At 38.1% G+C, this 10,797-nt stretch overlaps 1 pseudogene; it reads left to right on the forward strand.

Moving 5' to 3' along the window:
* LOC140531851 (nucleoprotein TPR pseudogene) overlaps positions 1 to 10,797 on the forward strand; it is a 34,084-nt pseudogene extending 23,287 nt beyond the window's left edge.

Raw genomic sequence — 10,797 nt, forward strand, 5'->3', positions numbered from 1 at the left:
TATCACTTGCTCATGTGAGAAATATAGGGTCAGATGTTATTCTTTAAGAAAGCAGAGCTGAAAACCAAATTCATATTAGATAGACAAGAGAATAATTTGCTTTCAGGACCCCTAAATGAAATAAAAATTAGTCATTAATTTCCTTGATGAACTCAGTCTCTTTTCTACCAAGAGATATATGCTCACCGAGTACTTTCAGGAAGTCCCCATAACAAAAAGTACATAAATCAAAAGAAAAGCTAGACTAGATTTCTTTAGTAAGAAATCTCAGATAGGATGCTTCAAAGACAAGAAAACTATCACATAGTCCCTTCCACCTCTGGAATTCTATGAGTTTGTGACATAAAGAGTCATACTAGCCTTTCATTAGAAACTGATTAAAAACCTAATGAAACATGGTGATGACTTAAAGTTTAAAAAGAAAAAAAATCACTCATCACAATGCTTGTGGTTGATTGAACCCTATTTACTCACATATTTTCCCTTTCTTGGATATTATCCTCCCACCCTCCTCCCCATTCTACTTTCTCAGTACCCAGTTTTAAAAAAGGAAATTTTGAACCTTTTTTTTTTTACACTATTTTTCTCCCCAGCCGGCTGTGTCAGTTGTTGATAGGAGCTGAACAATTTCTGAAGGCTGGATTGCAGGAGCTAAAGAGATATGAATGACTTTGTTTACTAAAAGTAAGAGCCTTATGAAAGTGTCAACAATACCTGACGGTTCTAGAAAAAAAAAATCTTTAGAGCATCTTCAAAGGAGTCTGGTAATTGCATCACTTGCTAAAAGGGCCAGGAATACCAGACCTTTTATTGCCACAGCAATGTGGCAGGTAGGAGTAATTTACTAATATGACTCTTTTCCTGTTCTCACCATGGTTTTATATTTGGGAGACTAGAAGAATGATGGCACCATTTACAAGAACAGACTAGTAGGAAAGGAAATTTAGTTTGCAGGAACTGAAGAGTTCATTTTTTGACATGTTTCAGATTTTCATGAGGAAATTCAAGTTGAAATCTTCAGCATGAATTTGGAAATACTGGACTGAAGGGTGGGAGAGAGGTCAGGGAAAGAGATATGTCAAAGCCTTAGAAGCCAAGAAATGAATGAGATCCGAGAAAGCAGGGTGCCCAGTAGTTTCACACGATGTCAAAAGGACAAGTATAATGAGGAATGAGAAAAAAAACTACTGAAAATTGAAGTTGATTTGTTAGTTGACAATTAAGGTCACTGGTGATCTTTGAAAGTTCAGCTGCACTAGGAAGGGGCAGTTTTTAGGGTGCTAATAGTGATGGGGAAGTAAAGGTAATATTTAAGTATTGGTCATTTCAGAATTTTTTTATTTATTAGAATAAGAGATAATTAAAGGAGGAAGTAGGGCCAAATAAAAGAAATCTATCAGTTTTAGTAAAAAAGAGAGAGAGAGAAGGAACCAGAGGAGAAAAATACAAATGTTGAAATGAAGGGAATAATTAAAGGAGTGGGGTCTCCAGACGCACACACACACACACACACACACACACACACACACACACACAGAGTTGATTCAATAGGCAGGATCGCCAGAACTCAGCTACAACTTCTCCTCTGAGAGGTCCAGAGGTTAATTCTGAAAAGTTGGGGAGGGCTTTTTCATACTGTTACTCATAAGTCTATACCAATGTGTTTCTCCTCCTCTCCCTCATGATTATCAATTCATATCAATTAATCATCCAGGCTTAATTAACTTTTAGAAAGGGGTATTTTGCAATATTATAGGAAGAATAGTTGGTACAAAAAACACCTCCTCTAAAGTCTGGCACGTTATCCCACAGGTCCATAGAGTCCAGGGACTGGAGATTAGAGAAAACTTGTGCCAAAGTGACTTTCACAGATCTTGCTTGTTGGGATACACATAAAGTCTACTTTAGGCACAATGTGGCTTTTCTGCTGAGATTGTTATAGAGTCCTGAAACTGCCTTTCCTCTGTATGTCTAGTGGTTTGTTTATTTTTTTAATTTATGGAATAAAACAAGCCTTTCCATAACATAGTATAATAAAAAGATAAATTGCACATAAAACTGCAAGCCTACTATGTATAACTTGCTATTCCTTTTAAATATAAAACAAAGTTATCATGTAAATTTCTTTTTTTCCCTTATTTTTCTTCCCTCTCCTAACCTCCCCCAGAGGTGTCCACCATTATACAAAATAAGTGTATATATATTTGTGTGTGTGTGACATTATTCTATACATATTTCTATTTATCAGTTCTTTCTCTGGATATAGATAGAATCTTTCTTCATATGTCCTTTAGAGTTAATTTGAGTATTTATAATAGTCAAAATAGCTTAGTTGCTTAAAACAATATTGTTGTTATTGTATATGTTCCCTTAGTTCTTCTTGTTTCACTTTTCATTATTTCATGCAATTCTTTCCATGTTTTTCTTAGATCACTGAGCTCATCATTCCTTATAACACAGTAGTATTCTGTCACAATCATGTACCACAACTTGTTCAGTCATTTTTTTGTTCGTTTTTGATTCCCACTATGTCAGCTAATGTGGGAATATTGCTAAGATGCTAAAAGGCAGTCCATACTCCTGAAACTTTCCAAAATTCACAACATCCTCCATGGCTGGAGGTGGATGGAAGGAGAAGGCTAAGTTTTTCCTCTGGCCTCAAGTGATTCCTTCTCAGGAGTTCGGCTGGGATGACTTTCTTCTCTTGGCTGCCAAACGCTCCAAACTCTAGTTCCAACTAGCTTACTGGTTTTATACAAGCTATGCTGGACATAACCAAGTTTCCTCAACAAATGTAAATATACTTCTGTCATTCATTGGGTGTCAGGAACTTCTTAACTGATGTAGGACTTTTCCCAAATCTAGTCTTTGAATGATTCAATAAAGGTAGATAGACCTGGACACAATTCGTTTATGTCTCTAATTGACTGAACAGAGGTGTTTTCACATGGTAAAGGTATGTGGGCTAAGTGGGTTTGGTGATATGACTGTTTAATACCCCCACCCTTATGTTTCTACTGTTATTGGAAAGGGCCTAACAATTGTCTTCCCTATCACTCCTCAGAATTCCCAAATTAACATTTCCTTCTGTAACTGCCATTCCCCTGTGTGTTTTCTGTCTGCCTCAAATATAATGTGAGCTCTGTGAGGACAAGGATGGTCTCACTATGCCTAGCATAGTACCCAGCACATAACTGATGCTTAGTCACTCCTTCATTCAAGAAGCAGGCCCTTTGTGGTCCTAAACTTCTACTGAATTGTCTGTCTTTCTAAATTTCTTCTTCTGAAGACAAGGGAACTGACCCTTTTTTATCTATTTTACTGGAACTGAAAGGAATCAAATATAGGAGTGTCATGATTATACATTAGCAATTTCCTTGTAACAAGGAGTCAGCCCATACCACAGATATTGCATTGTCCAGTGATTGCAGCGGGAGACTTTCCCAAGAGAATCAAAATCTTTCCAGTTTGTCATTCATAGAATTATAAAATGTTGGCACTTTTAGGCGCTCTTTAGATCATCCAATTAATTATTTTCTTCCCCCCTCCCCCAACCCTTGCCTCATTTTAGAGATGAGTTAGGGTCTAAGAGAGGTGAACTAGAGGTGTGAACTAAGGGTTACTCTAACAACTAGTGATTGAATTTTCAATACAACTTAAAAGGTTTTGTTTGGGGGGAGGCATAGGGGAGACAGTGGAAGGTTTGTTGGGGCAGAGAAAGATGAGCCTAATGAGAAGATAAAAGAAATTGATTCTCAATCCAGAGACCTTTGTGGTATAGTTCTGAAGAGTACTTAAACTATTCATGTGATAAAAGAAAATAGGAGTGAAAAATCAAAACCTTTACTTTTGAAATTCTCGCACTTTAGATACTGGTATAATTATAGGAAGTTATTTGAGCAAACAGATGAATGGCAAATTTGATGTATATTTTGGTTAATTATTGCTTTTGTCTTACTGTCTTAAAACTCAAAGTTCTTAAAATGCAGGTAGTTTAACAGAGTTGAAGGATTTTTTAATTTGTTTTTTTTTCCTTCTGCCTTTCCTTTAACAGCAAAAATCAATTTAACATATATTGAAAATTAAGTCCTTTGTTCTATTTTAGACTTGATGAAGTATAAAATATTTTATTCGAGTAGCAAGTATTCTGTTGTTTGTCAGGGACTCCTCAGCTTCTGCAATTTGCTCAATAAATTTTAAGTTAAAGGATCTTTAACTTAACTTTAACTTAACACCTAATTCAAGCACCATATTTCAGAGATGAAGAAATCAAAGGACAGAAAGGCCATCCAACTTCCTAAACATTACAGAGATAGTAAGTAGCAGAGACAAGTGTTGAACGCAAAATCTCAAATGCTAAAAATCTTTTTTTTTTTTTTGCCTTTCCCCCAGCCTGAACAAACAGAGAACCTCAAAGGTCAGCTTTATCAACAATGATCAGACTCTAGCAAAACTCTCTTAAATCATCCCCATTCCCATATACTAAATATCCAATTTATTCTTTTGCAGGAGAAATATTTTGCCAAATAGGTAAAAAAATACCAAATACCAAAGTATAGTTAGAGAGAGAAAAGAACAGAATGACAAGGAAAATAAACTTCCTAAAGGAAATGAAATTTTTGAAGACCTTCCACAATAAGCATATTTGGGAGAAGTGGAGAAATGGGAATAAGGATCTTTTATGGAAGAAGTAGTCATTGCGGACCACCTGACCAGTGCTTAGCATGGAGACTAGCACATAGTAAGGGCTTATTAAATGTTTGTTGACTGACTAATTGACTGCTATACAGAACTTCAAGGCTTACAAAATATTTTAGAAATGTTCTCTCATTTGATTCTCACAAGAGCACTGTGAAGTAACTACTACAGATGTTATTCTTAATTTTATTTTAATTATTTTTAAATTAACAGTAATCTATTTTCTTTGCTTGCTACTCCCGCCCCATTGAAAAAAAAGTATGCATAGATAGACAAAAAATAATATTCCTCCATTGCACATGATCAAAAAATAAATGTCTCCTTCTGCACTCCCAATCTGTCATCTTTCTGTCAGGATAGCATGTGGATAGCAGACTTCATTATTGTTCGTCTAGAATTATGGATCGTGACCTTCATGATTGATCATGGCTCTCATAGCTCTCAAAATTTGTCTTTACAATGTTGTCAATATTGTATAAATTGTTCTCTTGTCTTATTAATTTCTTTTTCAACTTACAAAATCTTCAAAATGGTTCAAGTAATTATAATACTCATGTTGTATAAATTTTTCTGCTTACTTCATTCTTTGTCTTTCAATGGCTCTTTGAAATCATATATTTCTTCATTTCTTATAGCAATATAATATTCCAGCACATTCATTTATAATTTGGTTAGCCATCTCTCATTTCCACTTAAGTAAACTGAGGCTCAGAAAGCCTAATTATCTTGCCCATAGTCACACAGCTAGCAACTGTCAAAAGTGGGATTCAAACTCAGCTCTCTTCTCACTCAAGCATACTCCTTTTGCACTCTAGCACACTTCTTTCTTGACCAAGGCAGCAGTCATGAAAGTAAGTATTCCAGTTTGGTGAGAAATTCTAGGGAAAGAGAGATTGCTCATAGTCATTATCTTTGATTAAAATGTAATCACTGGATTCAGATGGCTCTGGAGGAAAAGTGAGGCTGGTGACTTGCACAGACCTCCCTCACTCAAAACCAAGTCAAGTGCAAGTCATATCATCATTTCTCTGATGGCATGGTCTTCTTCAGCAACGAAGGACAAACACAAGAACAACAACAATATAATATATAATTATAATTCAGTCATTTTTCAATTGTGTCTAACTCTTCATGCCCTATTTGGGACTTTTTTTGGCAATGATATTGGAGTGGCTTACTATTTTCTTCTCCAGCTCATTTTACACATGAGGAAACTGAGGCAAACAGGGTTAGGTAACTTGTCAGGGTCCCATAGGTAGTAAGTATCTGAGGCCATATTGGAACTCATAAAGATATGTCTTCCTCATGCCAAGCCCAGTGCTCTATCCACAGTGCCACCTACCTGCCCTATAATTATAATAACTAATTATAATACTGATAATATAAAATCAAGAATTCAGCTAGGATATAAATGTTTATATGGAATACAGCCTCCTCCATTCATAACCTTCTGTCCCAATTCCTGTCTTGATTCTGGAATAAACGAAGGCTCAGAGAGATCACAAATTAGCCATCCCTGCCCAGGACTCACTGGCTTAGGTGTCCACTCCCCCACCTAGGGCTACATTTTCATTTTGCTTGAAAGCAAACCATTTGTTCTATTGAGCTCTTCAAATGTATTCCTCTAGTATTTGAATACCAGATCTACCATTACAACCTGCATAAGCATAGGTTACCCTAATACTTATGAAATTTTAAAAGACCTAGAGGAATTAGACCAGGATGTTGGATGAATCCTACCACTTTGTAGCTATATGATTTAGAGCAAAGCATTTTGTCACTATGGGCTTTTTTGCCTCATCTATGAAATGAGTGAATTGGGCCACATGATTCCTTCTTGAGGGGAGAGGTGAAGAGTAGGAATTACGTAATCAACATTATATGATTCTCTTTCTGGAGAGGTAGTATCAACTACGGTCAATGTACAGAAAGCTAGTCTAGGAGGCACCAAGCCTCTTAGGGTTTAATTTCCCCCTTCTCATACATATTTTCTGCATTACCCTACTTAATCCCTCAATGCCATAGGCATGTCTCTAAGGTTGTAGAGCGGGTAGACATGTGAATTGGTAGAGGTAATTTCCTCACCTGGAGCTTCCTACTCTGATGAAATCAGATCAATTCTCCACTACCACCACCACCAGCAAAATGGAGAATTTAAGAAAATGCATAAGAAAGTGGATGGATTAAAGATGTCATTTTTAGAAAAGACTATTATCTCTAGGTAAAGACATTGTGTGAAACAAACCAGCTCATTACAAAAGCTAGATTTTCCCTTCCTAGTGTGCTTTCTCACTCCTTGCAAACTTCTCCAGTTTTTTACCACTGGTTCAACTTATTTTTTTTTCCTCCTGTCCATATGTTGGAATAAATCACTAACTTGATTCAGTTCCAAATTTTGTTTACTCTATAAAGTCATGATTTGGAACATGATCTTTTTCTCCCCAGAGTTCTTTCTTTCTCTTCAGAATCCTAAATTGTACATACTCCTCCCCACCAACTCTTTAAGCAAGGGCTGGATGGCCATTTTTCAAGTGTACTATAGACAAGATTCTTGTTCAGTTATACGTTAAATGAGATGGCCCCTGAAAGCAATTGCTGAGCTGAAATTCTGTAATTCTATCCCATCACCTCCCCAGAGGGTAGAGTTTCAAGTATATCCAAGTAGAAATGATTTGCAGGTAATTGGAAAATGAAAGAAATGAATGTAGAAAAAGAATAGAAAGCAAAGAGTTGAGCCTTGGAGGATGTCCTCAGAATTGGAAAGGTGAAAAAGAACCATTAAGAAGAGACAAAGAAGGCAAGATTAGAGAAGTGTAAGGAGAAGCATTTGGATAGCCTAGGCATTTCTGGAAATGGTGAATCTGGGCAGAAATGACAATCAGAGGAGAGGACCTCAGTTGTAAAGGTGTCTCTAGGGTAAGAAGGCTACTGGACAGAGGTGGAAAAGTCTGGAATGTCAAGAGGGAAGCAAGAGAGAAACCTCAATTGCTAAGAAATTACTTCCTCTAGACATTCTGATCATTAGAACTTGAGTTGATCTTTAAAGTAGCATTTAGTTATAAATTTAGCAAGCATCATTAAAAAACATTCAAATAAATACACCCTGAACTAAATTATATATAAAATTGTAATCCCAATTATTTGAAATTTGTCAAAAGCATGTATATTTTAACTTTAAAAAATAATATTTTATTTGCTTAAGAGCTTAAGGCACAACATGATAAGGTAATGGAGGCTTCTCAGTCTTCTTGGAGAACTGTTGGAACACAAATATCTGTCCACCAAGTTCAAGAGCTCAAAGAGACTCTGAACCAAGCTGAAATAAAACAAAATCTCCAGAGAAGCCAATAAAGAACCTTCAGAAGACAGTATTTGAAAAAGAGGCTGAAGCTAGAGATTCTCAGGAACAGATAAAGCAGCTTCAGTCTGAACTCTCCCATCTTCATCAGAATCTTCGAGAGAGAACCGCACAGGGACAGCTGCAGCAACATATGACTACAAAGGATGACAAAATGAGAAAAGTTCTTGTTGCAGCCAAAGCAAAGCTGGCACACTAGCTGGTGTCAAAGATCAGCTAACTAAAGAAAAGGAAGAGCTTAAACAAAGAGATGACGTGTTAGATCAACAGAAGGATAAGTTGGACGTGAGTACGACAGCTCTTAAATCACAGTATGAAGGTCAAATGAGCCACTTAGAATAAGAACTCAAGAAGCAACAGGAAAGATACCTTCAGCAAAGAGATGAGCCTCAGGAAACCCCAAACAACAAAGACAGATCACACTCGAAACAAGTCCAGCTTCAGGTGAAAGAGGAATTGCTAGTACATCAGCTCCACCAACAGCCTGTATCAAGCCAATTCCTGTGCTGCGGACTCCAAGCAAAGTGACAGCTGCTGCCATAGTTGGGAATAAGTCAATACCTAAAGCTAGCATCGGAGCACTGGTTACAGCTGCAACAGGTACAAATCCAACCACTAGTCCAACAGCTACAGTAAGTAGGATTCCTACTACTGCCCTACAAGTGGTAGCTGCAGTAATTGTGTTTACCAAAACTACCACTGCTGATGCTTCGGAGCACACATCTCAGTCTGTTCCAGTGGTGACAATATCCACTGGCAGTTTATCCATGACTGCAGAAACAGGGACAGGTGATGATGGAGATGAAATATTTGTGGAGAAAGAATCTGAAGGAATTAGTTCAGATCCCCATGGCACAGGTGAAATCTCAAGAAACTATGTTATCAGAAGGACCTGTGGATCATGTTCCAGTTTTTGGAAGCACAAGTGGGTCCATTGATTCTACCAGTCCCAACGTCCAGCCCTCTATCTTTCAGCTAATTTTAACTGTTCAGCAACAAACACGGGCTACAGCTTTTGTGCAGCCTGCTCAACAAAATCATCCTCAGATTGAGCCTGCTAGCCAAGAACTATCCTCCAACGTTGCAGAAGTTGTCCAAAATTCACCAACTGAAAGACCTTCCACTTTGACAGTAGTATTTGGTACAGTTTCAGCTACTCCAAGTTTATCTTTGCCTAAGTGTGCATATGAAAAGAAAAGCTATAGCACCACAGATGCATCAGAGCAAGCTTCTGTTGAAACAATACATATGTCTCTCTCAAAGAAATTGAAAAGCATACCCCCTGTGGGACCTGAGGAGCAAGTTATGGCAAAAGAGAGCACTGGCAGGGAGGTCAAGCCCCTTAATAAATCAAGATTCACAAGATCCTGATGGAAGAGTCACTCACTCCTATGGAGGACAGTGAAGAAATGTCTCCATCCCTTCAAATTGATCTTGGATCCATGCAGCCAGATCAGTAGACTATAATCTCTTGCCAGGATGCCCAATTCAAAGGAGATAATGTCATTGTGATAGACAGTGATGGTGCAGGTGATGGTGGTGATGAAAATGATGGTGAACAAGAGGTCTATGAGGAGGATGAGGAAGATTATGATGACAATGAAGAAGACAGTAATAAAAAAAATTTTAAAGACAATAATGAAGGCACTGGTTGTGCATACAGCAATGTTGACTGTAAAGTTGACAATACGGAGGGTGGTGATGGTGCTGATCCAGGTCCCAAAACAGAAGAAAGTATAGGAGCTGAAAGTAGCCAGAGTTGCAGATTCTCAGAATGGTGGTGAAGGAGGTTCTGTTACAGAATCATCTCTGCCACATGAGAATTCTGGAGAAAAATCAGCAGCAGCATCTGAAAGACAGGGTACTTTGGTGCCTCAGTCACACAAAGACCACCTCAGCCATTTCCCCCATGACTAACCATCCATACACCTCCCCACAAGGTGGGACCACCAGTCTGAAAAATCCAGATGACACAAAGAGAGTCAAATGCACAAGGGCTTCAACTGACTCTTGAGATAGGTAGCATGCAGCAGCACTTTTTTGATGAGGAGAACAGAACTGTGCCAAGTACCCCAAAGTACCCCTTGTGATATCTCATCATACAGATGGATGGAAGCAATTCATTCACCTCTGGTTGTTGGTGTTCCTAGGTCCCAGTTTAGACCCCCTGAGGATATGCTACCAACAAGTCTAGCCACTCAGATCAGTCTGCATTTCAAGGAGGTTTGGGTATATATGAAATACTCTTCTTTTAGCACATGAAGAAGAATTTGGCAGCTGAAGTATTCCTACCACTCTCCTACAAATTGCAGCTGCATAACTGTAATTACCAAAACTCCCACGCTGATGCTTCTGAGCACACATCTCAGTCTGTTCCAGTGGTGACAACATCCACTGGCAGTTTATCCACGACTGCAGAAACAGGGACAGGTGATGAAGGAGATGAAGTATTTGTGGTGGCAGAACCTGAAGGAATTAGTTCAGAAGCTGGCCTGGAAACTCATAGTTATTAGGAGGAAAACACTGTTCAAGGATCTGATGAGTCTGATCTTCCTTCTACCAACCAAGATCCTCCATCTTCTCTGCAGATACTAGCAGTAGTCTACCTGAGCCTTTCAGATGGGTTAGGCTTCAGCTTCAGACTTTGATAACAGGGATCCAGGGTCATTGGACCTCAATAAAGAGATGTGACCCAGTCAAAGGGAGGCAGAGGAGGACTAGATAGAGGAAATATTAATTAA

This window comes from Notamacropus eugenii, chromosome 3, assembly GCF_028372415.1.
Source record: "Notamacropus eugenii isolate mMacEug1 chromosome 3, mMacEug1.pri_v2, whole genome shotgun sequence".
NCBI classification, from domain to species: Eukaryota; Metazoa; Chordata; class Mammalia; order Diprotodontia; family Macropodidae; genus Notamacropus; species Notamacropus eugenii.